An 11,585-nucleotide genomic window follows, 5' to 3' on the forward strand; every position below is an offset into this window, starting at 1 on the left:
TTAACACAAAGCTTTAGGACAAGTCCTACATTTTTTTATTTTCATAACCTGGTTCTATTATTAATTGTGTGGAGCTCTCACAAACGCCGAATCCCATTTGCCTCATGCAGCTTGGCCTTTCAGCTGCGAGGTCATGATCACATGGCTGTGCCTTCAGCTTTTGTAAGCCTGATGTGAACAATGTGTGCTTTCTGCAAATAACATTAAATGGCCCACTCCTACAGTAATGCCCCCATAAATATGCCAAAGTCTTGAAAAGCAAAAAAATTACTCTCATACCTGGTTTGGAAACCCTTGCACAGTCATTTCTCTTCTTTTTTCTCTCCTTTCTCTTCCCCCTTTGAAAATCTGCTGCAGAGCTGACAGGGTGCTAACTCACAAACAGAAAGAGAGAGGGGAAAAGCAAAGATGTGATTACAAATGTCAGTGCCATGATATAATTCATACACTGTGTTGTTATCAGTAGCAATTCTTAATAATCATACTGGGCCAACGGCCAAACTCATTACTGATCATTGCCTCCCCTTCCTCTGGAGCTGGATGCAGTATAAAAATGAACTGCTCTTCCATCCCTCATCTTCTTTCACAGTCTCACATCAGGACACAAGCAAGAAAAATGTTTTTATCTTCTGCTTTAGTTGAATAATACGCTTCACTGCATTTTAAATGCTGAATCACACTGCTGATACACCACTGTGGGAGGTAGGTTTAAAAAAGAAACATCTCTGAAAGATCAAATAAGGAGAACATGTTTAAAGACAAATACCTAAGATACATGCACCATCTAATTAAGGCATGCTTTTCAAAGACACTAACCCTCTGCCAGGTCCAGATATCTGACTGGAGGTCACTAGGAAATGAGTCAGGGGCAGAGGCTATCCAGTCTATCCAGAGACATTTGAGAACTTCTGAGGAAGTTGTTACAAGGCTTGAATGACAGGGGTCCTAACCCTGGATCAAGGGTCAGTAACGATTAACAATGCACACAGATAAGCTACAGCATATCAAACCTGATAACAGGGCCATTATTAGGGTTTCTGCATCACATATGAAAATGATTCACTAATCTTTTGATGAAACCAAGGTTCTGCTTGGCACCCCTCTGTCTGTATGATCATGATGACTATAATAAATGTATTTTTGTGTGGACCAACTTCCATTATAATTAAAATAACGTTAAAGGGACAGTTCATCCCAAAATGAAAAATACATATTTTTCCTCTTACCTATAGTGCTATTTATCTTATAAAATATATATTACCTATATATCCTGTACACTTGGGCAGTATAATGGTATTGCCAGGGTAAATTGCCAGGAAAAAAAACACAACTGTAGGATTTTCAATACAGTCAAAGATACAGATGCTCCTCTTTTTATTTAACTGATAGGGAGATGCTGTATTGAAGTGACATATTGTACTGTGCAGCACGCACAACAAGACATCAGTCTTTCTACTGGTGGACAAGGCAGCACAGGACTAGCAAGTAAAAAAGGAAAATGCCTCTGCCCCAGGAGTACTTTGGATTTAGTCCCGATGATAAGGTAGAAGGTGAGCCAGCAAACACCACAGATCACTGACTGATCAGAGTAGCTTATTAGTGAGCATGCAACTTTAGCCATCATGAGTGAGAATGAGTGGCAGACTGACTACTGTCTATGGTGGCAGAGCGTAAAGGTGAATGCACACTGAGCGGAGGAAAGGTGAGCAGTGAAGTTGTCGGTCTGGCAGTAAATGTACAGCAACGGCACTGTAAATGTACAGTTTGGGTTTGGGTTTCTCAAGACCAAAGCAAAGCTCCTGTGTGTGCTGTTTCCCAACTCCTGGAATAACGCTGTTATGATGGAGCAGTGTCGACTTGTGCCTTTTTACAGAAGTTCTACACAATTACAGCCATACAACTATATATCCCAGTACAATGCCAGGAAGGTATGAAAGTATGAAAAAATAGATATCTATCTGCCATCTTGATTGTTTTGGTGTGAGTTGCATTTTCTCTAATATAATGTAACTACATTGCACTCAGTTTGTGGTGCTAAGAGCAAAAATCTTGAGAGACTGGGTTATGATTGCAGGAAAGACACATTACTAGTGAGTTTTTAAAATGTATTTTTTGGTGTTTGAGCAGCACAAGCAGAGTGCCATCTAGTTTCATTATATTCAAGTGATTTTTTTTACAGGTGATATCTCCAAATCTCTGCAACTCACTCCAAAACTATCTAGATAGATAAGGTAATAGGAAAAATCAGATTTTTTTTTTTATTTTGGGGAGAACTGTCCCTTTAACACAAAATGCAAATGAAATGCATGAATTGGTTGACTGCTTAACTGTTTCAGGTTTTAGTGGGCAGAACTAATAATGTGTTTGAAAAAGGACAAAACATTTTGTGAAAAATCTCTTAACTTCCTTAAGGTGCTCCCCTGCTGACCTGCAACCAAGGAACCCCTTCAAGTTTTTCCGAAAAATGTCATCTTTATTTTTAAGTGGACCTAGGGAACCTTGTCAGTGCCAGTTAATTTTTCAAAATTACTAAAAAGCTGTGATAGCTATAAAACAAGCCGCATTGTTCACACATCTGCATTTTCCATTTAATCTTTGACTTTCATTGGTGCTGTCTGTAATCCCTCAAACATGACTAATGGGAAACATTAAGTACAGGTTTGGGAACAAGTGGTTTTAATTAAAATTCTGGCTCACAGAGGACCTTGGAAAAAGGACATTTTTTTTAATCTTTCTTCACAGTATGTATGTTTTTCTTTTATTTGCAGTCGTGGCCACGCTCAGACCTCAAAAGGAAAAGAGCATGAAGAAAATGATACAGATTCATCCAATGATTCAAACTGTTATTAGACTAACCGTGACACACAAAGTCCCAACACGTGTTGCTGTTGGGTCTTCTGCTTACAATACAAAAAGTCCTTAAAACAGATGAATGGCATATGAAAGCATCTTGAGAAGGCCACACAAAGATTTGCTTTATTAATTCTGACAAGGAAACAGGCAGTGGGGGTTTTCCACTCAAGCCAGTCTTTAACTGCTGTTAGCAGCAGTCTGTTTAACCCACATCTCAATTTACTTAATCAACAGCACTTGAAGAAATTCAGTCTCAAGGTCGTTTTGACACCATGATCTTGAGACTTTAAATAAAGGTAACATAAGGGCACAATCACCATAACAATTCAGAGTTAAGGAGCCACTAGACTAAAGCACTGAGCTTTTATGTCACCAACTTGTTTCGTCACTGTCAAAGAGTAGCAAAAAAAAAACAACTTTATAAATAAATTTATATCTCTATCTCTAATTTGAATTCTTAATTTTTATAAATGTATATCTCTAGATTATAAACAATTTTAGGCGCGGTGCAACACGATGGCCTCAAAAGAAAAAGTCCTGCACCCTATGTAATAATAAATGGCTCATTTTCAAATAACAAAAACAAGATTGGTAATTATGAATAATATGTATTTCTGCCTTATTCTGTATTAAATTCAGTAGATTCCTACTGTAATGTTTAATACAATTGAAAAACTGTTTAGCAATGGAGGAGCACAGCAAACATTTCTACCCACCTCACCTGTAGCCTGCCCCAACTTATCTTGTGTTGTTCTCAGAAAGTTTCAAAAGCAATAACAGTCCACTGAATTACAGAAAACAATGACCCTTTCCCCACAGCACTTTGACTTAAGAGAACTGGCTACTGAGTACTCAACTCAATTTCCCCTTATTGAGCCTTTCAAGCCACTATTATTTTTTTTTTCCTGGTAGCTTCATTTTTTGAAAAGTTTTTAGTCAATTTCAAACCAATATTTGAGCACTGGAGGACAAAAATATAAAGCCCATGGAATAATACAGGTTTATCGAGGTCAAGTTACAGACAACAAGTTATCTAGACATCAACTGCCAAACTATCCTGCAGATACAAGATGCAAATATTAACATGCTCCTTCTTGGTGCTGTGTCTGTGGCACACCTAATGACTGAAAACAGGGTGCAAAACTCTTTGTCTGCTAGCGAAATTGCTGGTGAATGATCAAATTTTGCCAGCCACTTGGTAGGTTTGTTTCTATTTTTCGTTTGGTTGGTTTTTGTTTTTGTTTTGGCTGCTCACCTCTGATTGAAGCAAATCTAGCAGCCCTTATTATGTAAGTGGCTGGTAGATTATGACCAAAATAAAATATTATTCACCAGCATTTGGCTGGTGCTATTTTTCTGTCCTGAAGCTTAGCTTTGGTCTGTTTTTTGAATCTTCAGTCAAATCTGCTGGACTTTAACTTAAATTAATAGTTAGCTAGCTATATCTCCGTTTGAGCATTACAAGTTTATCTATTTAGCACCCACTCTATCTGTCATCACTTCTTTATTTTAACAGCTAGCAGTAAATGTTTGGCAGGTTGTAGACCCGATTTGTGGCCTTCAGTCTCAATAATATAACGTTAAACAAGTTTCTCTATGGAAGATTTGCATTTGACTAACAGCGTCATGTATGCGTCACAGACTTAGCTAGCTTAGTTAACCATTAGCACCTGTTCAGGTAATGTTGAAATGTCACGTTTGAAAAACCCCACGCGTCACTTGACAACACTTACCACGGTTTTGAAGACCATTTCCAGATAACTCCAAGTCAACATTTTTTCCGTCTGCGGCACAATAAAGAAGTTTTTAACTCCTCAGCAGAATTTGCGATTGTTCCAATTAACGGCTAAACCAAAGACGACAGCAGGAAGTGACGTTTCTCTTTGCTTGTTGAAAATTAAGCGAAACTGCGGATTTAAAAAAAAAAAATGCTAATAATATTTTTAGAAACAGCAAGGAGATGAGGGCGGTATTGTAGGCTACAAAGGCATAAAAAATAATGGAAATTCATGTAATTTAAACAATTTGGCAACAACAACAAAAATCATTCTAGGAGATGTGTCAGTCAGCTGCTTAGCTGAACAAAATAATCTGGGTAACTGTAAAAATCTTTACTGTGCAGTTTTTGTTGCTGTCTCTGAAATATGTGTGAGATATGTGGATTGTATTGTCATATTCTGCCAGGGCCAGAAAACTAAATCGCTGAGCTGAAACAAGCTTAAAAAAAAAAAAAAAAAAAAAAAAAAAAAACGAGAAATGTTCATGTAAAAAGTAAAATTTAAATCTGTCACTTTTTCTCATGCCTGTTATCTGACTTGTCAATCTGGCTTGATGTGTACCTGAGTGAAAAAGGGGAGAGCTATATGACGTGACAGACAAACAAATCATCATGCTTGTGACACACCGTTTTGCTTCAGAGGTTATTATTAGTTTAAAGGACAGTTCAACCCAAAATATTTTTTTTCCTCCTACCTGTAAGTAACATTTCATTGGTGTGAGTTGCAGAGTTTTGGAGATTTCTTTGAGATATCTCAAATATAATGGAACTAGATGTCACACTTTTAAAAACTCAACAGTCTCTTTCTAGTGATCATGACCTGGTCACTCAACATTATCAGACCTTGTTGTGAGCATGCTGCATGGTAACGTTTCAACAGAAAGAAAATTCTTCCTATATGAAATACATAACAAGGTCTATGGATTATCTTAAGAAATTGGAAAGATTTCTGGAAAGAGACATTTTCTTTTCTTTTTTCTTTTGCAATTAATTGATGAGTGTCAGTGTTTCAATCGTTTTTCCCTGTGTTGTTACAGTGTGATCTGAAGTTACTTCAGTAAAGCTTTTTCTGTTGCCATCATCTTTTTTCTGCAGCTTTAAGCCCCCTTAAGTCTGCTCCTCCACTTTGCAGTTAACAGCATCCATCCTTCAGCACTGCTGTGACAATGGAGTTGCAGAGCGGCAAAGACAAAGCACTCGTCACCCATCTACAGTCAGTATGTGTCCATCTGGAAAAGACATTGGAACAAACAGGTTGAAGGGGCAACTGGAGGCTCTCTCTCCCTCTTTTTCTCTGGAAATGCCTCCCAGACCTGGTGGTGTCTGTGACAGGCCCTCTCCTGGTGAGCTAGCCTCCATGATGAATGGCCACCTTTCCACTCTTTATCGCCCCACTAAATCATGCGCTTACCATGCTTTTATGACCAATTTTTGCTGCTTTGTTTTACTCTCCCCGCGTTTTTTGAATGAAACTCCAAAGGCTGTGGTTTCATTTTTTCAATCCTGCACTGTACATCATATTAATCTTTGAGGGTTTATCATTGCATTGGTATTCAGGTGGAGATTTGAGATCTGGCTTTATTAATCAAATTCACTCAGACAAATGTGTCAGATCTTGTTTGGCCTGAAGAAATGTTCCACAGGAAATGCTCTTATCCAGAATATTTCATTTCATTCATTTAGTGTTTTTTAAGCTGTATCTGTTATGCAGCACACCTGTCTTTTATTTCTATTGTGAATTCTGGAAAAGCATCAATTATTTATGTGAGTGAGAGTCACACTTGGAGTTGGTCCCAGCCCAGAGACTGACAGGCAGACAGTATATCAGGGCAGAGGAGAGGGCCTGAGAATAGACAGAGTTCTTTTCTCCAGAGGCGTGATAAATTACCAGACAATGGAGTTTGCTCTGTGTTTATGGATGTCCTAGTCTGTATGTACTTGCTTCAATCTTAAAAACTGCACTCTGTGATGAATCCCCCAGACAGCTAATGGTCTAATTTTGCATGTGTTGTGATTTCGGATTGCAGTGGGTAAAGATCACTGAAGTTAGCTTTTTTTCCCCCTCTTTTTATATTTTTAGTTAGAGCAGCAATGATTAGTCAAGTTTTATTTAGTTTAGTTTATTTGTCAAGCCAAAGAAAATTAGTTGCCAGGTATTTTGATAATTAATTAATAGTTTCAGTCATGTTACTGTCAAACATTTCTTACATTATATTTTGCATTAAATGTAAGAATTTGCAGCTTTTTTTTGTCATTTATGACAGTAAATGAAGAGCCTTTGGGTTTTGGACTGTTGGTTAAACAAAACAATTTTAAGATGTCACTTTGGGCTCTGAGAAATTGTGACTTTTGTGAATTGCGAAATTATCATGAAAGTAATCAGTGGATTAATAATAAAAATAGTTACAGCCCTATGACTTCCTAGTCATTTAATCCAGCCATTCTCACCCAGTGATTCTCGCACAATGGTGGACCCCAGAGCACCATCTAGTGATCCCAGGAGGCAGTGGCACAGTCAAAGGTTTAGATTAAAGTAAAATAAAAAATTTTAAAAAGGTTCATTTACAAAACTAGTTATTTTTATATCCAAGTGTGCCACACATTTCACAGTAATAAAAAATGTCCAATTAAAGTGCATAATTTCAGTGACCATTTAGTTTTTTATTATCATCAAACAAATCAAGACACATCATCAAGTGGAGACAAACATGTTAGCTGCTGTAGCTAATGCAGTGATGATGCAGTGACACAGAATGGATCAGTTTTTTGAGGGTGGTCTTCAGAAATTTTCATACCTCGGAAGTGGGCCTTGAGTTACTAAAATTTAAGAACTACAGCTCTAATATACATGTATAGAAGACAAAAAGTCATTTTGTTGGGGTGAAACAAAAAAGGAAGTTTTAAATAGATGGTATGCTGGGAAATAAAGTTATAGCCTAACAATGGTTTAGTCAGATAAAAGAATCATGATCAAGCCAACACATCTTTATCATGTTTACTCAGAGGTGGAAGAAGCATTTAGATCTTTTACCCCCCAAAAAGTAGGAATACTGAATGTTCATATTACAATATTATAATAATCTGTTTCTAGTACTAACAAACACATACAAGAGTATTTTAATACTTTAGTTTGTTAATGTGGAGCCAATTTTAGATGCTTTGTATAGTACTGAGTAGATTAGTCATATAGTCCTGCATTACATTAAATTAGCATATCTTATGTTTTAAATGTGAAAAGTAACTAGTTACTATGAGTATAAAATGAAAGTAGTGGAGTAGAAATACAATATTTACCTCTGAAATGTAGTGGAATAGAAGTATGAAGTAGCATGAAATAAAATAATCAAGGTTGGTGCAAGTGTACTTAAGTACAGCATTAAAGTAAATGTACTAACTTCTCATCACTGTTTAATTAATGCAGCAATACTTATATTTATTTAAATAATGAATGGATGCTGACATTTTTTGAGTATGCAGTTTAGTAGTATTGATGTTCAGGAACAAACAAATAAATATCAATTATATTATACTTCAAAACGTGTTTATAATTACCTTCATGATGCACTGCTTTAGTCAGCTTTGGCTCCTGCAGATTAACACTGAGGCAGTTTAGTCTCATATGGTGTACTCTTGCTCCCCCTAGTGGAAAAACAAAAACCTGTTTTACCATTTGTCCTGAATGATGTTCATCTGTCTGTTTGATTTCCTTGTCCACAATAATTAATCAATTAATATGGACAGAACTGATTATTTGAACATTATTTATTGTATCTGATTAATTTTATATTCAGTTAAGTTTAAAGGGAGAAATGTATAGTTATAGTATGTAGGTCATAGTGTAAGATATTTTTTTTTATTTTGAAGGTGACGTTTCTAGGTTCACAAGCTAGACAATCAATATTCATGTGTCATTTTTAACCCTTTGTTGATGGAGTCTCACAGAGCACAGAAGCCTGCTCTGTAGTCCTCTTATGACTTTGAGGTTTTGATGATCTATCAATCACCTAAACAAAGCTTGAGTGTGCGAGCCACTGCCAGGGGAGGTCTGACCTGCGGCCTAGCGTGACATTCAAGGAACGAGTGCTACTCACCCAGGAAATCCCATTACACCAAAGTATGATGGATATCAGTACTGGGAACGCTCATATGTGGTCTGACATATAATTTGTTATAATTTGTAAAAAGAAAAAAAAAAAAAAAAAAAAAAAAAGTATGACCACATTCACCTTTATCCCTGTCTTTTACTTTTTTCAGAACTGTCCAAGTACACGCAGTCTAACTCATATTCCCAACATCTAGAACCAAATATACATTTGTCTTGTATCTGAGATCATAAAGGCTACTGAGATGGCAAATTGGCCATTTTAATGATAAATTGATTGTACAACATTAAATTATTACATAGACAGTAAACATCAGACAGACTTGCATCTGGAAAAAATAATTTTCACTTGCTAAACTTTCAAAAGGTTTACATAACCATGCACACTCAAATGTGATAAATACTATGCTGCACAGAACCTCTACTCAAAAAAATAAGAATAGAATCACCACGCTAGATAATGCTCCCATAAACATTTATCACTGCGTGACGTTTCGGCTTAAGTCATTCTTTAGACATGAAACTAATTTAGAGACACACCTTTCAAGTACATATCCAAAAAAGAAAGGAAAAAAGAAAAAGAATGAAAATGGTAAACACTGACAATGGTAAAATAATGGATCCTGTGAGTATAATTTATATTTACAATAAATTCTAAACCACCTAAATATACCATAACAAAATCATCACTTCTATGGTATATTGAGAGGAGAAAAACCTATTAAGCACGTGAGAAAAACATATAATTTATAGTGAAAATACACAATATACACAATAAAGTCCACTCAAAATGTACCATACATGCTCATGTACGTGCACACGCACACACACACACACACACACACACACGCACACACACACACACACACACACACACAGTGGTGTAAGGTAATGCTAGGCCTCAGTGCACACTGTTATGATGGGCCCTTTAGCATGGTGTTTGCATGGCTATTGTATTAGGAAAGTAGAGACACATTAAGACAAAGCTCAGAATCAGAATCATGGATAATGCTTATTTAACATCAGACAACCTCAACATGAATATTACCCAGCAATCATCACTACATGTAACCAAAATAAGAATTTATTTATTTATTTAGTTAGTTATTTTGTGTTTTACTGTTTTTGTAGTTTATGTACAATCAATATATATTGACTATTTTGCCCCAAAAAATGACAACAGGAGAGACGGGTTTGCATTTTCAAACGCATAACAAACGGCACCATTTTGAATTTAATATGAGCTCTTCTTTGATTACAGGTGTATTTTTAAGGTGTCGTTCTGAATCCCTTGGATGGGCCTGTTGTCCACCCAACACATTGCTGGAGGGTCCACTCTCTCTGCAGGGCCTCCCACAGGCCCCAGTGCAAGCAGAGCCTGCAACTGCACTGCTGGAACATCTATATTTACACTGCTGCACACACAAGAAGTGTAAAAAGCTTCATTGTACACATTTTCCTTTTTTTGTCTTGATTTTGCTTTTAAGTATGACAGTTCATACCTGATGCTCTGGTCATGTGATATTCAAGTTCCTCTGATTAAGTTCTTGGTACTGTATAATGTTACTGACCTGATAGATAAGTGCATCTTATCTATCTTATCTATTTTACCATTTTCCAATCACATGACCTGTCAGGTGACCCCTGCAGTACTAGTAAGGTGTGTCTCTGAATTTTTTTCATGTCTGAAGAAGAGCCTTCGCCCTAAACCTCACATGGTTGTATACTAATGAATGTTTATGGTAGTATCTGTGTGGACTCTTATTTTTCTTCCTAAACCTGTCCATGGAGTTAACACTTTACCCAGAATAGAATGAATATAAACTATTTGTTTTCAGTGAATAAGTAGTGAACGCACCGTGGTGATTTATCTATGACATTTCGCAAATGTACAGTGGTATTTGTGACAATGCAGAGTGAATAGATTTATTAAGACATAATGATATTTTGAAGTGATTTGCCAGAGAGCAAAACTGTCTTGCATACTTGCATTTTCTGAATCAAAGAGGTATAGATTATCTTCTTTTGTAAACAAGTAGTAAGACTCCAGTGCTGATCAATAAACACCAAAGATATGATGACATGCTACTTCTGGGCGATGGTGAACAACAGAGTGAAGTCTCTCTCCATGATGAAAATAAAACACTGTTTATCAACACTATGGAGACGACTACACACTGTAAGCAAATGTCACCCCCTGTAGTGAGGCATGGTGTTGTACAATATCACTTGCCTCAAAATTAAAAGCAAAGGTTATTCAGGCACTGTCCGCACTCCTATCAAAAGTGTCCCACTCTGTTTATTTGTGCTGTACCACTCTTCTGTGCCATATTGATTATCCAAGCTAAGAGAATACCATGCAAATTTTTAGCTAAAATTAGATAAAAGACATCCCAGCATGCAACCTTTGGACTTCTCTTGGACTTTATTGACTTTTTTGGATGACATTTATCATCCTAATAAAATGAACGAGTCATGAATATATTATAAAGCATAAGTCACATGACTTTTCACAGGTCTTATCTGTTTTCGGTACACACAGTCAGTGAGTTTTGTTTATCTGTGCCTGAACTCTCCCCTATATATGCCTCATCAGTAAGGAACAAGCTAACAGAGAGTGAGACAAATTTTAGTGGTCATCACTAGAGTTGACCATTAACTCACCACAAAAAATGTCAGAAGTGGCATTTTGAAGAAGTTCAGGACCAAGAAGACACAAACAAAAGCCAGACTGCCAGAAGGAAAGGTGATGGGTCCATACATGGGATACCTTTGACCTGGAACTGAGCTGAGTGAATAATCTGGAGTTTTGCATATTTCTCAAAACCTCCCTAATAGAAACTCATCAGAACC

The 11,585-nt window shown here is 36.7% G+C and overlaps 1 long non-coding RNA gene across 3 annotated transcripts in view; it reads right to left on the reverse strand.

The window, feature by feature from the left end:
• The window catches only part of LOC146332927 (uncharacterized), a 48,938-nt gene extending 44,234 nt beyond the window's left edge, over window positions 1-4,704 (reverse strand). For all 3 annotated transcript variants that reach the window (XR_014771292.1, XR_014771294.1, XR_014771293.1), the window contains exons 1-2: window positions 4,587-4,704; window positions 280-370 (exon numbers count right to left, since the gene is read on the reverse strand). This is a non-coding gene — a long non-coding RNA (uncharacterized LOC146332927). The remainder of the gene's footprint in view (window positions 1-279; window positions 371-4,586) is intronic.
• Window positions 4,705-11,585: the final 6,881 nt, after the last annotated feature.

This window comes from Lutjanus erythropterus, chromosome 1 (assembly GCF_056507025.1).
Source record: "Lutjanus erythropterus isolate fLutEry1 chromosome 1, fLutEry1.hap2, whole genome shotgun sequence".
In the NCBI taxonomy this organism is placed as follows: domain Eukaryota; kingdom Metazoa; phylum Chordata; class Actinopteri; order Lutjaniformes; family Lutjanidae; genus Lutjanus; species Lutjanus erythropterus.